Source organism: Dasypus novemcinctus, chromosome 3 (genome assembly GCF_030445035.2).
Source record: "Dasypus novemcinctus isolate mDasNov1 chromosome 3, mDasNov1.1.hap2, whole genome shotgun sequence".
Classification (NCBI taxonomy): domain Eukaryota; kingdom Metazoa; phylum Chordata; class Mammalia; order Cingulata; family Dasypodidae; genus Dasypus; species Dasypus novemcinctus.
Window position 1 is genome coordinate 101,380,558 of NC_080675.1, and position 20,826 is coordinate 101,401,383.

At 37.9% G+C, this 20,826-nt stretch overlaps 1 pseudogene; it reads left to right on the top strand.

Annotated features, from left to right (window-relative positions):
* The first annotated feature begins 8,270 nt into the window (after positions 1–8,270).
* Positions 8,271–13,323, top strand: LOC101437970 (olfactory receptor 4F15-like; annotated as a pseudogene).
* Positions 13,324–20,826: the final 7,503 nt, after the last annotated feature.

A 20,826-nucleotide genomic window follows, 5' to 3' on the forward strand; every position in this document is an offset into this window, starting at 1 on the left:
ATTGAATGTGTAGATCAGTTTTGGTAGGATAGACATCTTAATAATATTTAGTCTTCCTATCCATGAACAGGGAATATTCTTCCATTTATTTAGGTCTTCTTTGATTTCCTTGAACAGTCTTGTATAGTTCTCAGTGTATAAGTTTTTTTACATCTTTAGTTAAATTTATTCCTAAATATTTGATTTTTTTATTTACTATTGTAAATGGTATTTGTTTCTTGATTTCCTCCTGATCTTGCTCATTATTGGTGTACAGAAATGCTACTGATTTTTGCGCATTGAACTTCTAACCTGCGACTTTACTAAATTCATTTATGAGTTCTAGAGGCTTTGTTGTAGACCTCTCAGGGTTTCCTATGTATAGGATCATGTCATCTGCAAACACTGAAATTTTGACTTCTTCCTCTCCAAATTCAATGCCTTTTATATCTGGTTCTTGCCTCAGTGCTCGAGCAAGTACTTCTAAGACAATGTTAAATAGAAGGGGAGACAGTGGGCACCCTTGTCTTGTTCCTGATTTTAGAGGGAAGGATTTTAGGATTTCTCCATTGTAAACAATGTTGGCTGAAAGTTATTCATATATACTCTTTATCATGTTCAAAAAATTTCCTTGTATTCCGATCTTTTGTAGTGTTTTTATCAAGAAAGTGTGCTGTATTTTGTCAAATGCTTTTTCTGCATCTATAGATATAATCATGTGATTTTTTTCCTTCAATCTCTATATATGGTGTATTACATTGATTGATTTTCTTATGTTGAACCATCCTTGCATACCTGGAATGAATCACACTTGGTCGTGATGTATAATTCATTTAACGTGTTGTTGAATATGATTAGCAAGTATTTTGTTAAGTATTTTTGTGTCTAGGTTCATTAGAGAAATTGGTCTGTAATTTTCCTTTCTTGTGGTGTCTATGTTTGGCTTTGGTAGTAGGGTAATGTTGGCATCATAGAAGGAGTTAGGCAATGTTCCTTCTGTTTTGATTTTTTGGAATAGTTTCAGCAGGATTTGTGTTAGTTCTTTCCAGAATGTTTGTAGAATTCACCTGTGGAGCTGTCTGGCCCTGGGCTCTTCTTAGTTAGGAGGTTTTTAATAACTGATTCTATCTCTTTACTTGTGATTGGTTTGTTGAGATCATCCATTTCTTCTTTCATCAATATGGGCTGCTTATGTGTTTCTAGAAATTTGACCATTTCCTCTGAATTGTCATTTTTGTTGGAATATAGTTTTTCAAAGTGTTCTCTTATGATAGTCTTCATTTCTGTGGGGTCAGTGGTGCTATCTCCTTTCTCATTTCTTATTTTGTGAATTTGCATCTTCTCTCTTTTTTTCTTTGTTAGTCTTGCTAACGTTTTGTCAATTTTGTTCATCTTCTCAAAAAAACAGCTCTTGGTCTTGTTTATCTGTTCAAGTGCTTTCTTATTTTCTATTTCATTTAGTTCTGCTCTTATCTTTGATATTTCCTTCCTTATTCTTCCTGTTGGATTATTTTGTTGTTGTTTTCTAATTCCTCCAAATGTGCAGTTAGTTCTTCAATTTTGTTCTTTCTTCTTTTTTGATATATGAATTTATGGCTATAAATTTCCCTCTCAGTACTGCTTTTGCTGCATCCCATAAATTTTGTTATGTTGTGTTATCATTATCATTTGTTTCAAGGTAGTCATTGATTTCTTTTGAAATTTCCTCTTTGATCCACTGTTTTTCTAAGAGTGTGCTGTTTAATTTCCAAATCATGGTGTGAAATCTGGGCCTCTGGCCCTTGCAAATTTCCAGCTTCACTCCACTGTGGTCAGAGATATTATTTTGTATGATTTCGATCTTTCTGAATTCATTAAGCTTTTCTTTGTGGCCTAGCATATGGTCTATCTTGGAGAATGATCCATGTGCACTTGAGAAAAATGTATATCCTGCTGTGTTTGGGTGTAATGATCTGTATATGTCTATTAGATCCAGTTCCTCTAATATACTGTTCAAATATTTTGTTTCTTTAGTGATTCTCTTTTCAGATGTTCTGTCCAGAGTTGATAGTGGTGTATTAAAATCCCCCACTATAATTGTAGATGCATCTATTCTTTCACTTAGCTTTTCCAGCGTCTGCCTCACATATTTAGAGGCACCCTTGTTAGCAGCATAAATATTTATGATTGTTCATTCTTCTTGACAGATTGTCCCTTTCACTAAAATGTCATATCCTTCTTTGTCTCTCACAATTGTTTTGCATTTAAAGTCTATTTTCTCTGATATTAATATAGCTACTCGTGCCTTTTTTTGGTTATTGTTTGCTTGTATGATTGTTTTCCAACCATTCATTTTCAGCCTCCATGAGTCTCTGGGTCTAAGATGTATCTCTTGTAGATAGCATATAGATGGGTCGTATTTCCTTATCCAATGTCCCAGTCTGAATCTTTTGATAGGTGAGTTTAATCCATTGACATTCAGTGTTATTACTTTCAAGGAATTATTTATGTTAGCCATATTTTGATTGGACTTGTGTTTGTCATATTTTTTTGTTTGTTTGTTTTCCCTTCTCTTTTTGTCTTTTTTGTTGCTCTTACACTCTCCTCCAATTCTGCCTATCCTGTTTTTTCCCTTCTTCCTGCAGAACTCCCTTTAGAATTTCTTGAAGGGGAGGTTTCTTGTTGGCATACTCTTTCAGTTTCTGTTTATCTGTGAATTTTTTGAACTCTCCATCATTTTTAATGCTAGTTTAGCTGGATAGAGTATTCTTGGTTGGAAATTTTTTTCTTTTAGTACCTTGACTATATCATACCACTGCCTTTTTGCCTCCATGGTTTCACATGAGAAATCAGCACTTAATCTTAAGGAGCTTCCCTTGTATGTGATGGTTTTCTTTTCTCTTGCTGCTTTTAGAATTTTCTCTTTGTCTTGAGCGTTGGATAATTTGACAAGTATATGTCTTGGGGTGGGCCTGTTGGGGTTTATGATGATTGGGGTGTGCTGTGCTTCTTGGATATGTACATCTGTCTCTTTCAGTAGATTTGGGAAGTTTTCAGCCATTATTTCCTGCAACACTCCTTCTGACCCCTTTCCCTTCTCTTCTCCTTCTGGGATGCCTATATGCATATGTTTGAGCATTTTGTATTGTCATTCAGGTCCCTAAGTCCTAGCTGGATTTTTTCTACCTTTTTATCGACCAATTCTACTATCTGTTTGATTTCCGATGTACTGTCTTCCACATCACTAATTCTCTGCTCTGCCTCTTCTAGTCTGCTGATATTTGCTGCAAGTGTATTTTTGATTTCTTGAACTGTGGTGTTCATTCCCATCATATCTGTTATCTTTTTGCATATGTCTGCAATTTCCCCTCCAAGTGTTGTCTTCATGTTGTTAACATCTTCCTTTACTTCATTAAATTTTTTGGTGATAAGTGTTCTGAAATCTTTAATTACTTGTGCGAAGTTCTGCTCCCCTTCCTGGTTTTTAGTTTGTTCATTGGATTCAGCCATGTTTTCCTGATTACTGGTTTGGTTTGTAGGTTTTTGTTGCTGTCTGGTCATCATTTTATCTTGACGGGTTTAATCAGTTCCTTAGCTTCTTTGTCTAGTGCTGGGGATTAATTAGCTGTTGTTTTTGCATAAGTGTAATATCTTCTCTTTGTCACTTTGTTCTTCTTATTCTAATTTCTTATTGCTGGTTGAGGTCACTTTAAAGGATATATTAGGGCCAGGGAAAGGCAATTGTGTAAGCAAGTAAAAAGTGTAAAGTAGTATTGGTGATAAATTTTAACAGAGCAACAATATGAGATCTGGGAGGATGGATATGAGATTCATGTAAGTTGTTTACAGTTATAGCAGTAGTAGAGTACCTATAATGAGGTAGTCGAGTGAATATGGGAGCAATATGGTATGAATTAAAAAGCTATTGTTTTCATGAGCGAGGGAAAGAGAAAAGAAAGGCAATAGTTTCAAGAGTGGATAAAAGACAGAAAACAAAACAAAGGTATTAGAAATTAAGAGTTAGACACTTTGGGGATCAAAGAAAGGGAGGTGAGATATAGAGGAGACAGTAGATGATGGAGGATATCAAGATGTAGGGGAAAGGGATAATGTAGGTAGCCAAAATCAATTCACACAGAAATGAGGCAGCAGAGGATGAGTAAATCCTGCAAATGTGAGGTGTTCCCTGCAGTGACTTCCCACCAAATCGATGTCCAGACACCTCCTGCCCTGCAAAAATCCCAAAACAGCCTGGTCCCGAAGAACCTCCAATGCTGCCCAGCCACTTCTTTGGTGGAGAGATTATCAGGTAAGCTCACTCAGCCACCATCTCGCCCCACCCCCCTGTACTTCACGTTAATCAAGGCATTGATACTCATTAAACATGAACTATTATAATTTTTAAATTAATAAATACAGCAGTTCAAACTGTCAGTTTGAAAGGATAAATAATGCAAATAGTCAAAACACAAACTATGTCTCTGTAACTGGTAGTTAAAACACTGTAAACTGGAACAAAGTGCCACTTTTTGTCCTTTATTTCAAAAATTACTTCACATGCAGCAGTGGTACATGTTGGGGATGCAAAGATGAAAACAATAGACACAGTCCTTTCCTTCATTCAGTTTGCAGTGATTTAATTTACAGTCATTTGTTTTATATTATATAAATGTATTTCTTAGCAAAAGTCCATAATATGTCACTGAATGAAAATCCTCAGATAACAAAAAAAGGCCCCAAGGTACAATTTTATAATATATATGCAAAAAGAAATAAATTATACACCAAAATGTTCCAAAAAGTTAATCTTATTTTTGGGGTTAGGGTTTCATAAGTGGGTTTTCTCTTTCTCTTTACTCATATGTATATATTTTTATTTTAATTGACACAATTTCATTGAGGAGTGAGGTAGTTATATGTAGAAAAGTAAATCATGATGTACTGTTTTTAAATTAATCTGTTTGATTTCTCTTTCCAATACCACCTATCACCTTTTAAAATGCTGTATGATTTATTTTTTACTGCTGTTACATATTATCTTTCCACCCCCACTCCTCAAATTCCACAAAGGCAGAGATTTTGTTCATATCACCAAGATGAGTACTTGGCACATAGATAATCTGTAAATAAGTGTTGAATGAGGAATGAGAATGATGAATGATTCTTCCTCTCTGACTCCACGTTTCCTTAAACTGCTTCAAGCTGATTCTGTTTAATGTTTACCTTCTATTCACTTCATGAGTAATGGTGGTCTTATTGTGGACTCCTGTCATCTGGGGTGCTTGTGGCAAGGGGAACAGTGAGATGTCCCCAGACTCTGCTGGACAGAAAAGAGGGAGGAGGCCACAAGATCAAGAGAAGGAGGAGGACTAAAATAAAAGCAACAGCTTGCTGGTAGAAAGATGGGAGAACTCAGTCATCAAACCACTGGTACTGGATTTGAGCTTGGAGAAACTGAGACTGCCTCAAAATATTCCCCATTCAGTCAGAATTAAATATGTTTCAAGGAAAGAACAACTGCACAAAGATATATTTTATTATTTATTAAATTATACAACACATTTCAGAGTTATATGATAAATTTCTGAAGTGCTGTTAATAAATAAAATGAGTCAGATGGGAAGAATCAAGAATGCTTGTGGATATATTTCTCTTGCATAAAGTCTCTTGCTTGTTTCTGGAAAAAAAATTGCTATACTAGGTTCATTGACCCTGCACTCTGCTCCAACAATGAAGACATCTGAATCTATTATGGATGACTTCTTACTCTCCGTCAACTCCATAAATACAAGTCAGTGACCCCATAGTTCCTCTCCTAATTGGAACTTTTTCCCCATCCTCCATCAAGTTATCTCAATCAATTCAGAGATATTCTTACACCTTTCTTCTTTCCTTGTGTCTCATCACCAAATAACTCCTCTGATATTTTTCTCTTGGGAAAACAGTATGACTCAGAGACTTTGTTCCTAGGAGAAATCAATAAAGGTCTGATTATTAGGGATCTCAGAAGCATCAATAGGTCACCAACATCTAGTATTACTAATTAATTGTATTCTCATCAGTAAGAAAATTAAATACTTTCATTTTGGAAGTGATTACACAACAAAGGAGAAATAGAAATTATCTACGGGGCTGCACACCCTAGAACAGAGCAGGTAGGTCAAGACAATCCTCCTAATGTTAAGAAACCTGTAGTGATCTCTATTTTATGCCCTTTCCTTTCCACTTTCTATCTTTCTCTTCCACTCCTTTGCTTTCTTTCTATCTCCTGTTATTCCAGTACTCTCAACTCTAGTCTTACCAATTTAATCACTAAATTATATTATGTCTGGAGAAGGAGATATTTCTAAAACAATATATTTATGATGTCTTCTTTGGTGAGCTGCAGTTTCAAGGATCTTGTCTTTCTCATGACTTCCATCATCATTTGTATGATAAATTATGTTTACCATTGTGGGAGAAAAATATGTCCATGTCTTACCTATTGCATTCTTACCCATGCTCCTAAAAGATTATACCAGGGGAAGTAATCATCAGCCCTCATATATGGATTGATGGAGTTGGTTTCTTAGGCATGGTATATTTTACGAAACATTTGATAACATTAGTCAATGTATGGATTCAAAGTTATGGGAGAATGATTAAGAGGTACGTGGCTTGATGGAATTGCTGTCCATCCTTCTGAAATGGGCAATTTTTACAAGGGACCTAAGATGGTTATGAGTAGAAATAAAAAGAAAAATCGATGAATAAGGTATATCTGTAAACAGGACTTGGGTGAATTAGGTTGGAAAGGCTGAACTTCTTTATACTTCATTCTTAGGATGGTCAGTCGTTCTTGGCCCCTTAAGGGAGTGGAAATTGTCATTCACTGTGAAGTCAGGAAACACAAAATCTCTTATTTTCTGCATGATGTGTTTGAAAAGGTGAGTTCACAAGCTTAGAGTGTTAAAGCCAAAATATCCAGCAGGAGCAGCAACCAAATCTTATGGGACTCAGACTCAGGAGAATTTCTGATTTTTAATATTTTCTAAGAAAACAAAAAACTACATTTATTTTCTTTTCTTTCAACCTATTGAAAGAACCTCTTCTCTCACTGCCCTTAACATGAACTTAAAGTTTTAGAATTAGCTAGGTAAGTGTTAGAACCAATTCCTGACATGTCACGAACAAAAGATGGGAGCTTCATTAAACACGTAATCACAACTCAGTAATATTTGGAGTTACAGTAAGTCTGATTTCACCACACATTTTTAGCTTTTCTCTTAGATATATTACTTCAGTCAATCTTATCTGACTAAATATGTTATAGATAGACTTTTGCAAACTTTCTCCTTATATGTGATGATAAGAGATATTCTCTATAAAAATTTATTGATAACGTTTTCTTACTGGTAAATAAAATTTTAGTAGCATTAAGACTCAAATATTTGAAAACCAGTTTGTATGAATTTTATCTTGATGACCCTCTGAGGCTCTGTAGTTTTTACATGTTATCAGTGTATTATGATTAAATATTTTGTTTCAGGGAAAATATCTTTACTTCTTAGGTCCGTGTTTGAATTACCAAAATCACTAAGCCTAAAGCAATACCCTCAAAAGCACCAAAACTCTAGTAAGGTGCTTAAATGCCCCTTTTTTGGTCATTTAAAGTGAGTTTAATTTTCCAACAAGTGACTGGTTGAAGCCATAAGTGTTGTAAAATATCAGAGGAGCAAGCCTTTGCATTTTGTGTTACTGCCCCTCTTAGATTCATTGTCCTTTCCCTCATTAGCTGATCACTACTCTATGTGTGATTAATGCCTGAGATTACTTAGGAATAATGAAGTAAAAAGAATGATCAAAGTATGTTCTTTAAGAGTATGTGCTGACTAATTTGAGTTTGAACATTCCAAATAAAGGAGACTATACATGACATGGTAAATATTTTGTTGAATTATATACAGGCAAGCCTGAAGAAGCCATAGGTACTATACAATAAGCATGCAAAAAAGCACACAGTCATGGGAATATTACCTAATGTAAGCCTCTTTGCCTCCTAATTCCTCCACCCTACATGGTTATTCCAATGTGATTTCTTTTGTTGCCTCTCTTTTCTAACTTAAAATTATCTCATTTCTCCTATTTATTTATTTTCCTCTCATCTTCCTTATCTGTCCTTTTCCTAACCTCACATTTTGGTGCTTTCAACATATTTTCCACAAAATTGTTGATGGGTAAACAACACATCAACATTTAGTGCCCTTATTTCTACATTCTTCCTTACTTTTTGCCTTCAGGATACTTAAACCTTTTCACTACTGATTGAGTCAATGGATGGAGTAAATGACTCTGTGGTGTCTGAATTTGTATTGACTGGGTTTTCAAGCTCGTGAGAGATTCATCTTTTCCTCTTTTGGTTCTTCACTGTGTTCTACATGGGGATTATACTGGGAAACCTCTGCATTGTGCTCACAGTTATTGACTTTCATTTGCACTCCCCCATGTACTATCTATTGGCCAACCTCTCTCTTCTTGATCTGGGTCTTTCCTCTACCACCATCCCTAAAATGATCTCTGACCTTTTCACTGAATGCAACTTCATTTCTTTTTCAAAATGTGTGATACAGATATTTTTAATTCATGTCATGGGGAGAGTTGAGATGGTGCTGCTCATTGCCATGGCATATGACAAGTACACTGCACTCTGTAAGCCTCTCCATTACCTGACTATCATGAGTCCCCAAATGTGTATTTCCTTTGTAGTGGCTGCCTGGATAGGAAAGATGATCCATGCTGTTTCTCGGTTTGTTTTTGTCATAAACTTGCCTTTCTGTGGCCCTAAGAAAGTTGACAGTTTTTACTGTGATTTTCCACAGGTTATGAAACTTGCATGTGTAGACACTTACAAACTAGAGTTTGTAATCATTGCTAATAGTGGGCTTATATCCAGGGCCATCTTCTTCTCTTTAATTATATCCTGTATCTTCATTTTGGTCACTGTCTGGAACCATTTTTTGGGAGACTTATCCAAAGCATTTGTCACGTCGTCAGCTCACATCTCTGTTATGATGTTGTTTTTTATGCCATGCATGTTTCTCTATATGTGGCCTTTCCCTACAACATCACTGGATAAATATTTATTCATCATCGGCTTTTCTATCACTCCTGTCTTGAATCCTGCCATATATACATTAAAGAACAAAGACATGAAAACAGCCATGAGAAGACTGAACAGACAGATTGTGGGTTTTAGTGCGATCTCATAACGAATGGTGCAGACCAAGAGTACAAGATGCTTCCGGCTCGCCAAGAACATTGAAAGTCACATGGTAGTCATCTGCTAAGAGCAACTACTTGGGAAGATAGCATAACAAAGGTGTACATGTCAGAGATGACAAATTACCAACCACAGAAAATTGTTTGATTTTGCCTACTTCCACTGAGAAGAGAGATGAGAATAGAAAAGTAAGCTGATTTCCTGGAATAAACATGACATTCAAATGCCAGTTCCCAAGTGACATTTTCTGGGACTTGCTAATTGTAATTACCTTCAGTTGGTAATAGCTCATTAGATAGACAAATATTTCTCATAGTGAGCTATGAATCCAATAGATAAAAGTGAGCTTAGATAAATCATAAAAAAATAAAGTATATTTTTTAATTTCTATTTTAATTTCCTTTTAAATTAGCAAAGATGAAAATCTTTGCTAAGACCTGAACTCAGATTTGCCTTTGCCTTGAGCTTTGATTAGTTTATGATGCTATTTTAATTTTGTGTTTATATTTGAATGATTTCAGGTGGAAAACAAATTTCTTTAATAATATCAATATTTTAGATAGATACAGAAAAAAGTTTTTTGCACATTTCTGTGCTTCCCTATTATTCTAAAACTGAAGACCTTCCAATATTCAATTAGCACTTTTTTTTTTTCCTCAAAAAGGACTTAGGGAGAACAGTTCTTTCACAGGAAAATAATAACCTAAAGATATATGTTTAGAGGGCTGATTCCTTTGAATATGGTTTCCTGGTCAGGCAAAAGATCTCCCAGAACTTCTGCAGCTGTGTTTATTAGTCTTGGATATGTGTAAAGCCAAACATGGGGAGACAGTTTTTATTTCATTGAGGATTTCCACATTTGGAATTAAAAGCTTTATTGAAGTCACACAAAAATTGTTCGTGTATTTGTTTCTACTGATCTGGAAACAAACATTGTTCAATAAAAGAAATTAATGCACTTGTTATTTTATTCTACAATTCTCCTGGAACATTTCCAATAATATCTCTGGCTTCTGTGTAAATAAATCAACCCTGTTTCTTTCTGTTGCCTTGCAATTCATCTGGACAGGAATTTCTTCTCTTAATCATTGCTAACCATCCTTTCCCTCAGGTATTCTCCCAGCCTTCTGAAACACCATAGTTCTCTAGTTTTCCTCCTTGCTCTTGGGTGATTCCTTCCCATTGTCCTTTGTTGAGTCTCCCTCATTTGCCCAAATACCAGTACTAGTTTTGCTCAAAATTTCATCTTTAGCCTTTTTTTATATTCTGTTCCTAACTAATATCATTTATTTCCATGGCTATTATCACAATCCACATGCTAGGGACTCTTAAACCATGTACTAATTTCTTAAGCACTAGATACACATACCCAACTGCATACCAATTTGGATTCCTCACAATCGCTTTCCATTTAACAAATCTGAAACTGAACTCCTCCTCAAATCTGTTCTCCTTTCAGGGTTTTCAGTCACAATAAATGGCACCACCATTTACCCAGTTGCTCAACCAAAACCCTGAGAGTCATACTATCTCCTCTCTCTCTCTTATCTCCAATATTCAATAAATCAGCAAACACTGTTAATTCTAACTTCTAACACCTCTTGAATCTGTCCTCTTATTTTCTTCTCCAAAGTCCCCAACCTTGTATAAGGCTTCACATGTCATTTTTGGAATAGATAATTAAGTCACCTACATGGTCATCCCTCTTCAAAGCACAATTATCTTTATTCCTCTTATCTATACTTCAGTAAGAGAGATCTTATAAAATGTAAATCTGACCATGTGATTCTCTTGCTTAACACCCTTCACAGGCTTGCCACTGCTGTTAAATTAAAATGCTGGAGGAGACAAGATGGTCGCTGAGTAAACTTGCCTTTGTGGTCTGTCCCGGGAAGAGACGGCTGGGCGCAGCGGCAGGTTCTCCAAGGCGAGGCTTTTTCGGGATTTTTGCAGGGCAGAAGTGTCGGGACATCGATTGGGTGGAAAGGTAAAGGAGAGGATTGGTCTAGTAGATATAATTTGGGTTCTATTGCCCGCAGGTGAGACCCGCGCATGGGCTCCTCCCTGTTGGGGGTGGGGGGAACCGCGGTCCTGTCCTGGGGTTCCGCTTTTGGATGGCTCTGAAGGGCTAAGGAGTTCGGGAGCTCTGGGTGAGCTGTTGACAGGTTGATGTGACAGATCGCCTTTGTGGATCGATTTCAGAAGATAGACGGTGTTTTGTTGTGAAGCGGGAGAAACTTTTGAGTGCGAATATAAACAATAGCGCTTCCGCCTGAAGCCCTGCCCCCAAAAGCCGGGCAACCGTTCTGCAACCCAAATAGGCTGTAGGCAATAAAGAGAAGTAATTGGAAAATTGATCTAGGCTGTGGCAAGGGGGGGGGGACACGTCTGGAAGCCGATTAGGGAATATTCTGCGAAGCTTGAGAATTCTGGTATTAGAATCTGTTTTCCGCGTCACTGGCCGGGCTTCGGATCTGTACTAGTAAAGTGGCTGCGGTGTAGAGGCGCCCTCTAGTGGCAGTGGTTTGGAATCACAGGACGGGAGCTGTCCAAAAGCTGAAGTGAAGGATAACGTACTAATGAGCCCAGCAAAGTGAATTGCAGGGTTCAGTCACAATATAGAGTTTGCGGATCTGACTTCCCCCATAGGGTTGGCACCCAGCTGTGGGGATCCCTGAGGGCTGTGTTACACTGTGGGGCTCCCAGGCTTCCTGTTGATGAGATTGGAGGCTGCCAGGTCTGAATTCCCTAAATTCTGGTGGCCCACACTACAGAGACTCACACCTCTTGAGTCCTCAATATCTCAGACTTTCCATCCCTGAATCCATCACGCACTGAGGTCCATCTGAGGTCCTTAAATGCCCTAGCCTTCAATGTCAGCATTTTTTCTTTATCGTTTCATTTTGTTTTGTTTTTATTTTCATTTTGACTTATTCTTTACTTTTTTCAATTTCCTGATTGCTAACACCGCATTATCCCCTAGTCTTCTCTCACAGCGTATCCCCCAAAGTCTTTTTTTACTCAGTTATTTAAGGGTTTTTTTTTTTTTTTTGTGGTAGGTGCTGTGTAGTGGGTGTTTTAATTCTGGTTCGTGTATATCTGGTTTTTTTTTTATTTTTATTTTCTTTCCCCTACCTGTTCCCCACCCCTTGCCCACCCTCTTTTCCTTTCTTCCTCTCGTCCCTTCCTCCCCCCCCTTTTTTTCCCCTTTTTTTCCTGTTGTCTCTCTCCCTCTTGTCCCTCATATTCTACTTAGTTTATTTTAACTCAATTATACAATAGGTGCGGCAGGAAACACCTCACATTCACTGGGTTTTCTCATCCTTCACTGCCTCATTTCTGTGTGAACTGATTTAGGCTACCTACACTATCCTCTTTCCCCTACATCTTGATATCCGCCACCATCTACTGGCTCTCCTATATTCCACCTCCCACCTCCCTTTCTTCGATCCACAAAGGGTCTAAGTCTTAATTTCTAATACCTATGTTTTGTTTTCTGTCTGTTATCCACTCTTGAAACTATTACCTTTCTTTTCTCTTTCCCTCTCTCACGAAATCAATAGCTTTTTAGCTCATACCATATTCCTCCCATATTCAATCATCTACCTCATAATAGGTACTCTACCTACTGCTATAACTCTACACAATTTACATGAATCTAACCTCCATCCTCCCAGATCTCATATTCTTGCTTTGTTAACATATATCACCAATACGACTTTACACTTTTCCCTTGCTTACACAATTGCCTTTCCCCAACACTAATACTTTCCTTTAAAGTGAACTTAACCAACAACAAGTAACTAGAATAAGAAGAAAAAAGTGACAAAGAGAAGATATAACACCTATGCAAAAATAACAGCTAATTAACCTCCAAGAGCAGACAAAGAAGCTAAGGAACTGATTAAATCCGTCAAAATAAAGAGATGACCAGAAAGCAACAAAAATCTACAAACCAAACCAGTAATCAGGAAAACATGGCTGAATCCAATCAACAAACCAATAATCACAAAGGGGAGCAAAACTTGGCACAAGCAATGAAAGATCTCAGAACATTTATCACCGACAAATTTGACGAAGTAATGAAAGAGGTTAACAACATGAAGACATCACTTGGAGGGGAAATTGCAGACATACGCAAAAACATAACAGATATGATGGGAATGAACACCATAGTTCAAGAAATCAAAAATACACTTGCAGCAAATATCAGCAGACTAGAAGAGACAGAGCAGAGAATTAGTGATGTGGAAGACAGTACATCAGAAATCAAACAGATAGTAGAAGGGGTCAATAAGAAGATAGAAAAAATCCAATTAGGATTTAGGGACCTGAATGACAATGCAAAACGCTCAAACATACATATTATAGGCAATCCAGAAGGTGAAGAGAAGGGAAAGGTGTCAGAAGGAGTGTTGCAGGAAATAATGGCTGAAAATTTCCCAAATCTACTGAAAGAGACATATGTACATATCCAAGAAGCACAGCACACTCCACAAGTCATAAAACCCAACAGGCCCACCCCAAGACATATACTTGTCAAATTATCCAATGCTCAAGACAAACAGAAAATCCTAAAAGCAGCAAGAGAAAAGAAAACCATCACATACAAGGGAAGCTCAATTAGATTAAGTGCTGATTTCTCTTCTGAAACCATGGAGGCAAGAAGGCAGTGGTATGATATAGTCAAGGTACTAAAGGGAAAAAATTTCCAACCAAGAATACTCTATCCAGCTAAACTAGCATTCAGACATGATGGAGAGTTCAAAATATTCGCAGACAAACAGAAACTGAAAGAGTATACCAACAAGAAACCTCCCCTTCAAGAAATTCTAAAGGGAGTTCTGCAGGAAGAAAGGAAAAAACAGGAAAGGCAGAGTTGGAGGAGAGTATAAGACCAACAACAACAAAAAAGACAAAAAAAAATATACAAACAAAATATGACAAACACAAATCCAATCAAAATATGGCTAACACAAATAATTCCTTGATAGTAATAACACTGAATGTCAACGGATTAAACTCACCTATCAAAAGATTCAGACTGGGACATTGGATAAGGAAATATGACCCATCCATATGCTGTCTACAAGAGACACATCTTAGACCCAGAGACGCATGGAGATTGAAAGTGAATGGCTGGAAAACAATCATACAAGCTAACAATAACCAAAAAAAGGCAGGAGTAGCTATATTAATATCAGACAAAATAGACTTTAAATGTGAAGCAATTGTGAGAGACAAAGAAGGATACTACATTTTAGTGAAAGGGAAAATCTGTCAAGAAGATCGAACAATCATAAATATCTATGCCCCTAACAAGGGTGCCTCTAAATACGTCAGGCAAACACTGGAAAAACTAAGTGAAAGAATAGATACATCTACAATTATAGTGGGGGATTTTAATACACCACTATCAACTCTGGACAGAATATCTCAAAAGAGAATCACCAAAGAAACAAAACATCTGAATAGTATATTAGAGAAGCTGGATCTAATAGACATATATAGATCGCTACACCCAAACACAGCAGGATATACATTTTTCTCAAGCGCACATGGATCATTCTCCAAGATAGATCATATGCTAGGCCACAAAGAAAGGCTGAATGAATTCAGAAAGATTGAAATCATACAAAACATTATCTCTGACCACAGTGGAGTCAAGCTGGAGATTTGCAAGGGACAGAAGCCCAGATTTCACACCACGATTTGGAAGTTAAACAGCACACTCTTAGAAAAACAGTGGGTCAAAGAGGAAATCTCAAAAGAAATCAATGACTACCTTGAAACAAATGATAATGAGAACACAACATACCAAAATTTATGGGATGCAGCAAAAGCAGTACTGAGAGGGAAGTTTATAGCCATAAATTCATATATCAAAAAAGAAGAAAGAGCAAAAATTGAAGAACTAACTGCACATTTGAAGGAATTAGAAAAACAACAACAAAGTAACCCAACAGGAAGAAGAAGGAAGGAAATAACAAAGATAAGAGCAGAACTAAATGAAACAGAAAATAAGAAAGCACTTGAACAGATAAACAAGACCAAGAGCTGGTTTTTTGAGAAGATTAACAAAATTAACAAACCTTTAGCAACACTAACAAAGAAAAAAAGAGAGAAGATGCAAATACACAAAATAAGAAATGAGAAAGGCGATATCACCACTGACCCCACAGAAATAAAGACTATCATAAGAGGATATTTTGAAAAACTATATTCCAACAAAAATGACAATCTAGAGGAAATGGACAAATTCCTAGAAACACATAAGCAGCCCATATTGACGAAAGAAGAAATTGATGATCTTAACAAACCAATCACAAGCAGAGAGATAGAATCAGTTATTAAAAATCTCCCAACTAAGAAGAGCCCAGGGCCAGATGGCTTCACAGGTGAATTCTACAAAACATTCTGGAAAGAACTGACACCAATCCTGCTGAAACTATTCCAAAAAATCGAAGCAGAAAGAACATTACCCAACTCCTTCTATGATGCCAACATTACCCTAGTACCAAAGCCAAACAAAGACATCACAAGAAAGGAAAATTACAGACCAATTTCTCTAATGAACCTAGACGCAAAAATACTTAACAAAATACTTGCTAATCATATTCAACAACACATTAAACGTATTATACACCGCGACCAAGTGGGATTCATCCCAGGTATGCAAGGATGGTTCAACATAAGAAAATCAATCAACGTAATACACCATATAAATAGATTGAAGGAAAAAAATCACATGATTATATCTATTGATGCAGAAAAAGCATTTGACAAAATACAGCACCCTTTCTTGATAAAAACACTCCAAAAGATTGGAATACAAGGAAATTTTTTGAACATGATAAAGAGTATATATGAGAAACCTAAAGCCAATATTGTTTACAATGGAGAAATCCTAGACTCCTTCCCTCTAAACTCAGGAACAAGACAAGGATGCCCACTGTCTCCGCTCCTATTTAACATTGTCTTAGAAGTACTTGCTCGAGCACTGAGGCAAGAACCAGAAATAAAAGACATTCAAATTGGAAAGGAAGAAGTCAAAATTTCATTATTTGCAGATGACATGATCCTATACATAGAAAACCCTGAGAGATCTACAACGAAGATTCTAGAACTCATAAATGAGTTTAGTAAAGTCGCAGGTTATAAGATCAATGCGCAAAAATCAGTAGCATTTCTGTACACCAATAATGAGCAAGATCAGGAGGAAATCAAGAAACAAATACCATTCACAATAGTAAATAAAAAAATCAAATACTTAGGAATAAATTTAACTAAAGAGGTAAATAACTTATACACCGAGAACTATACAAGATTGTTAAAGGAAATCAAAGAAGACCTGAATAAATGGAAGACTATTCCTTGTTCATGGATAGGAAGACTGAACATTATTAAGATGTCTATCCTACCAAAACTGATCTACACATTCAATGCAATCCCAATATAAATCAACGCAGCCTTCTTTAAGGAACTAGAAAAACTAACTATGAAATTTATTTGGAAAGGAAAGAGACCCTGAATAGCCAAAGACATACTGAAAAAGAAAAACAAAATTGGAGGAATCACACTACCTGACTTCAAAACATACTACAAAGCTACGGTGGTGAAAACAGCATGGTATTGGCATAAGGAGAGACACATAGACCAATGGAATCGAAATGAAAGCTCTGATATAGAACCTCACATATACAGCCACATAATATTCGATAAAGCCACCAAACCCTCTCAACTGGGAGAGAGTGGCCTATTCAACAAATGGTGTCTGGAGAACTGGATAGCCATATGTAGAAGAATGAAAGAGGATTACCATCTCACACCTTATACAAAGATCAACTCAAGATGGATCAAAGACCTAAATATAAGAGCCAAGACAATAAAAACCTTAGAAAGCAGTGTAGGGAAACATCTACAGGACCTTGTAATAGGAAATGGATTTATGAATATCTCACCAAAAGCACGAGCAGCAAAAGAACTAATAGATAAATGGGACTTCCTCAAAATTAAAGCCTTCTGCACCTCAAAGGAGTTTGTCAAGAAAGTAAAAAGGGAGCCCACACAGTGGGAGAAAATATTTGGCAATCATATATCTGATAAGAAACTTATAACTTGCATATATAAAGAACTTCTATATCTTGAAAATAAAAAGATAAACAACCCATTTAAAAAATGGGAAAAAGACTTAAACAGACACTTTTCCGAAGAAGAAATACAAATGGCAAGAAAGCACATGAAAAAATGTTCCAAATCTCTAGCTATCAGGGAAATGCAAATCAAAACTACAATGAGATACCATCTTACACCCATAAGATTGGCAGCTATGAAAAAAACAGAAGAATACAAGTGCTGGAGAGGATGTGAAGGAAGGGGAACACTCATCCACTGCTGGTGGGAATGCAGAAGGATCCAACCATTCTGGAGGACAGTATGGCGGTTTCTCAAAAAACTATCCATAGATTTGCCATATGACCCAGCAATACCACTGCTGGGTATATACCCAGCAGAACTGAAAACAAGGACACAAACCGATATATGTACACCAATGTTCATAGCAGCATTGTTCACTATTGCCAAAAGTTGGAATCAACCCAAATGCCCATCAACAGATGAGTGGATCAATAAAATGTGGTATATACACACAATGGAATACTACTCGGCTGTAAGAACAAACACACTACAAACACATGTGATAACATGGATGAATCTTGAGAACCTTATGTTGAGTGAAGCAACCCAGACATTGAAGGACAAATACTACATGACCTCAATGATATGAAATAAACAAGCTGCCCTAGATAGCAAGAGACTGAACGATAGGCTTACAGGAAATCGGAGGGTGGAGGAAGGATATGAGCCGATGTCTGCAGGTGTGGAATTTAAGACGAGATGGTGGTAAGTATGAACACAAAGAAGAGAAAAAAGGGGGGCAAGGGGTTGCCTTTGGTTGGGGCTTTGCGGGTTTGAGGGTGGCTGGGGAGGGACGGATGGGTAACATTGCCCAAAAGTGGGGGGAGGGAGGGGTAGCATACGAACACAGGAGAGGGTCAGGTGTTGGTGGAGAGTAAAATGCCGAGAAAATCATATCAAAATATAATAAAGAGGGTTACCTGTTTAGAATGCTCGGAGGGGAGGGTCTGATGCAGAACGGGCTCCTGGGGAATGTCTAAATGCTCATTCTGCCAGAGTGGGTGACACCATGGGGTAGAAACCCAAGTAGTGAGAGTGGGGGTGGACCCACATCCTGGGGAGGACTAATGCCATCAAATAGAGGGAACTGTATCCCTCGAGAGAAAGGGTGGCTCCCAGGGCATTGGGGCAGTTGAGCAAGTTAGGCCCTGAACACTATTCCATCTATCTCTGGAAGTGGCTCCTCAGGAAACGGAGGTTGGCTGTCACTGTGGGCACCAAGGTGGAAGGGAAAATGGACGTTAAATGTGTGGAACCAAGGTAAATGGGGGGTAAGAGAGGAGTTTCTTGAGAGTACCCAAGGATGGATATAAAACATGTAATATTACACCATAACATATAGGAGATGACAGACTGATAATGTAAACCATAATGTAAAACATAGGATAACTAAGAATGTAAAGAACTGTGTATCCTAAATTATGCACCATAATGTAAGCACAGATGTCACCTTGTTAGAAAGCTAATGTCTCAGACTCTGTACATCACGTTAAGTAAATATGATGTGAATAGGGTATAAGAGTATCGCTGTGGAAGGAAAAAGGTTTTGTGGTGGATGTATGGGAGTGCTGTATATTATATATATGCATTGCTGTGGTCTAGGACTCCTGTGAAGAGAAGCTGAATAATTAGGGGGAAAAAAAAAAAGATAGGATGTAGAATTTTTTCAAGTCAACATTCTTTATCTAAGTTCTTTATCTAACTTTATCCAAGTTCTTTATCTAACCTTTAAACCCATCGCTATATGCCATTCCCTAGTAAGGGACCATGACATTATATTGGGCTTCAAATTTCAGGGAGTTCTGGATCACAGAGTGTTTCAACAATGGCAATGGAGGGATACTGGTATGGGATACCAATGACAGGTGATATATGGCTGACAGGGAGCTGTACAGAACATATGTCCAGGGTGCATGGTAATGTTTGGATATACTCATAGTGGCAACAATTAAAAACCACAGCAGGGGGGGTACTGGGTTCCTGGCCAGTGGTGCTCTGTCGTGGTCCCTAGGGGAGCAGCGACAGTCTCCCAGGTACAGCGGCGGGGACCGGGAGGGAGTGAGGGTTCAACAGTGAGCCTCTGATGCTAATGACTATGCTTGTGAGCTGATAAGCCTAAAATAAGAACAAGGCCTAGAGCAACATTGTGCCTGGGAATTTCCTCCTGTCAGCCTTCATGTTACTCAAATGTGGCCAGTCTCGAAGCCAAACTCAGCATGTAAATGCAATGCCTTCCCCCCAGCGTGGGACATGACACCCGGGGATGAGCCTCCCTGGCACCGAGGGACCACTATCAACTACCAACTGATGATGCAACTGGAAAATGACCATATACGGAAGGTTCAATGCGGATCAGCAGAATATCCCTGTCTACATAAAATAACATGACTTTAAAATGCTGTTTGACCTAAAGTAAGGGGGAAATGGAAAGGAGAAATGAGTTTATATGGCTACGAGTTTCTAAAAAAGAGTCTGGAGGCTGGCAGAAGGATTGCCCTCATGCACAACTGAGCAGAGTCAGAGAGACAGATAAAGCAGATACAACCCCCAGATATTGGTTCCTTTGAGGGCTAAAGAGACCCATGGGAGTTATGGTCATGGCCGATGGGGTTAACTACCAGGTCAGATGGCCCCTCTTTGGAAATGGTGTTTATGTGTGATGAATCTGGACTCAGATGGGATCTTCCTTCATAAGACTTTCATGCTAATGTGCTGGAGGTGCAGTTAATGTTGGGGTTTAAGATATATTTAGGGGATTTGAATCTCTGGACTGACAATGTGATAGCCAGGTCCTGAGCCTCAACAGACTCCAGCACCTACAATCTGATTTATTGGACTTACCACACTCAGCTAAGATGGAGTTGAAGAAGGACAACCACCACACCATGGAGCCTAGAGTGATTACAACTGAAAGTGGGAGGATTGCATCCAGCATCCATGTGGAATCTGAGCCTCCTCTTGACATAGAGGTGCAATGGACACAACCAATCCAATGTCCACATAGAAGAGGTGGCATTGGATTGGGAAAAGTGGACATGGTGGCTGATGGGTATGGGGAAAGGCAGGAAGAGATGAGAGGTGGAGGCGTCTTTGGGACATGGAGCTGCCCTGGATGGTGCTTCAGAGGCAATCACCGGACATTGTAAATCCTCACAGGGCCCACTGGATGGAATGGAGGAGAGTATGGGCCATGATGTGGACCATTGACTATGAGGTGCAGAGGTGCCCAAAGATGTACTTCCCAAATCCAATGGATGTGTCATGATGATGGGAATGAGTGTTGCTGGGGGGGGGGGAGAGGTGGGGTGGAGGGGTGGGGTTGAATGGGACCTCACATATATATTTTTAATGTAATATTATTACAAAATCAATAAAATAAATAAATAAATTTAAAAAAAATAAAAAATAAAAAA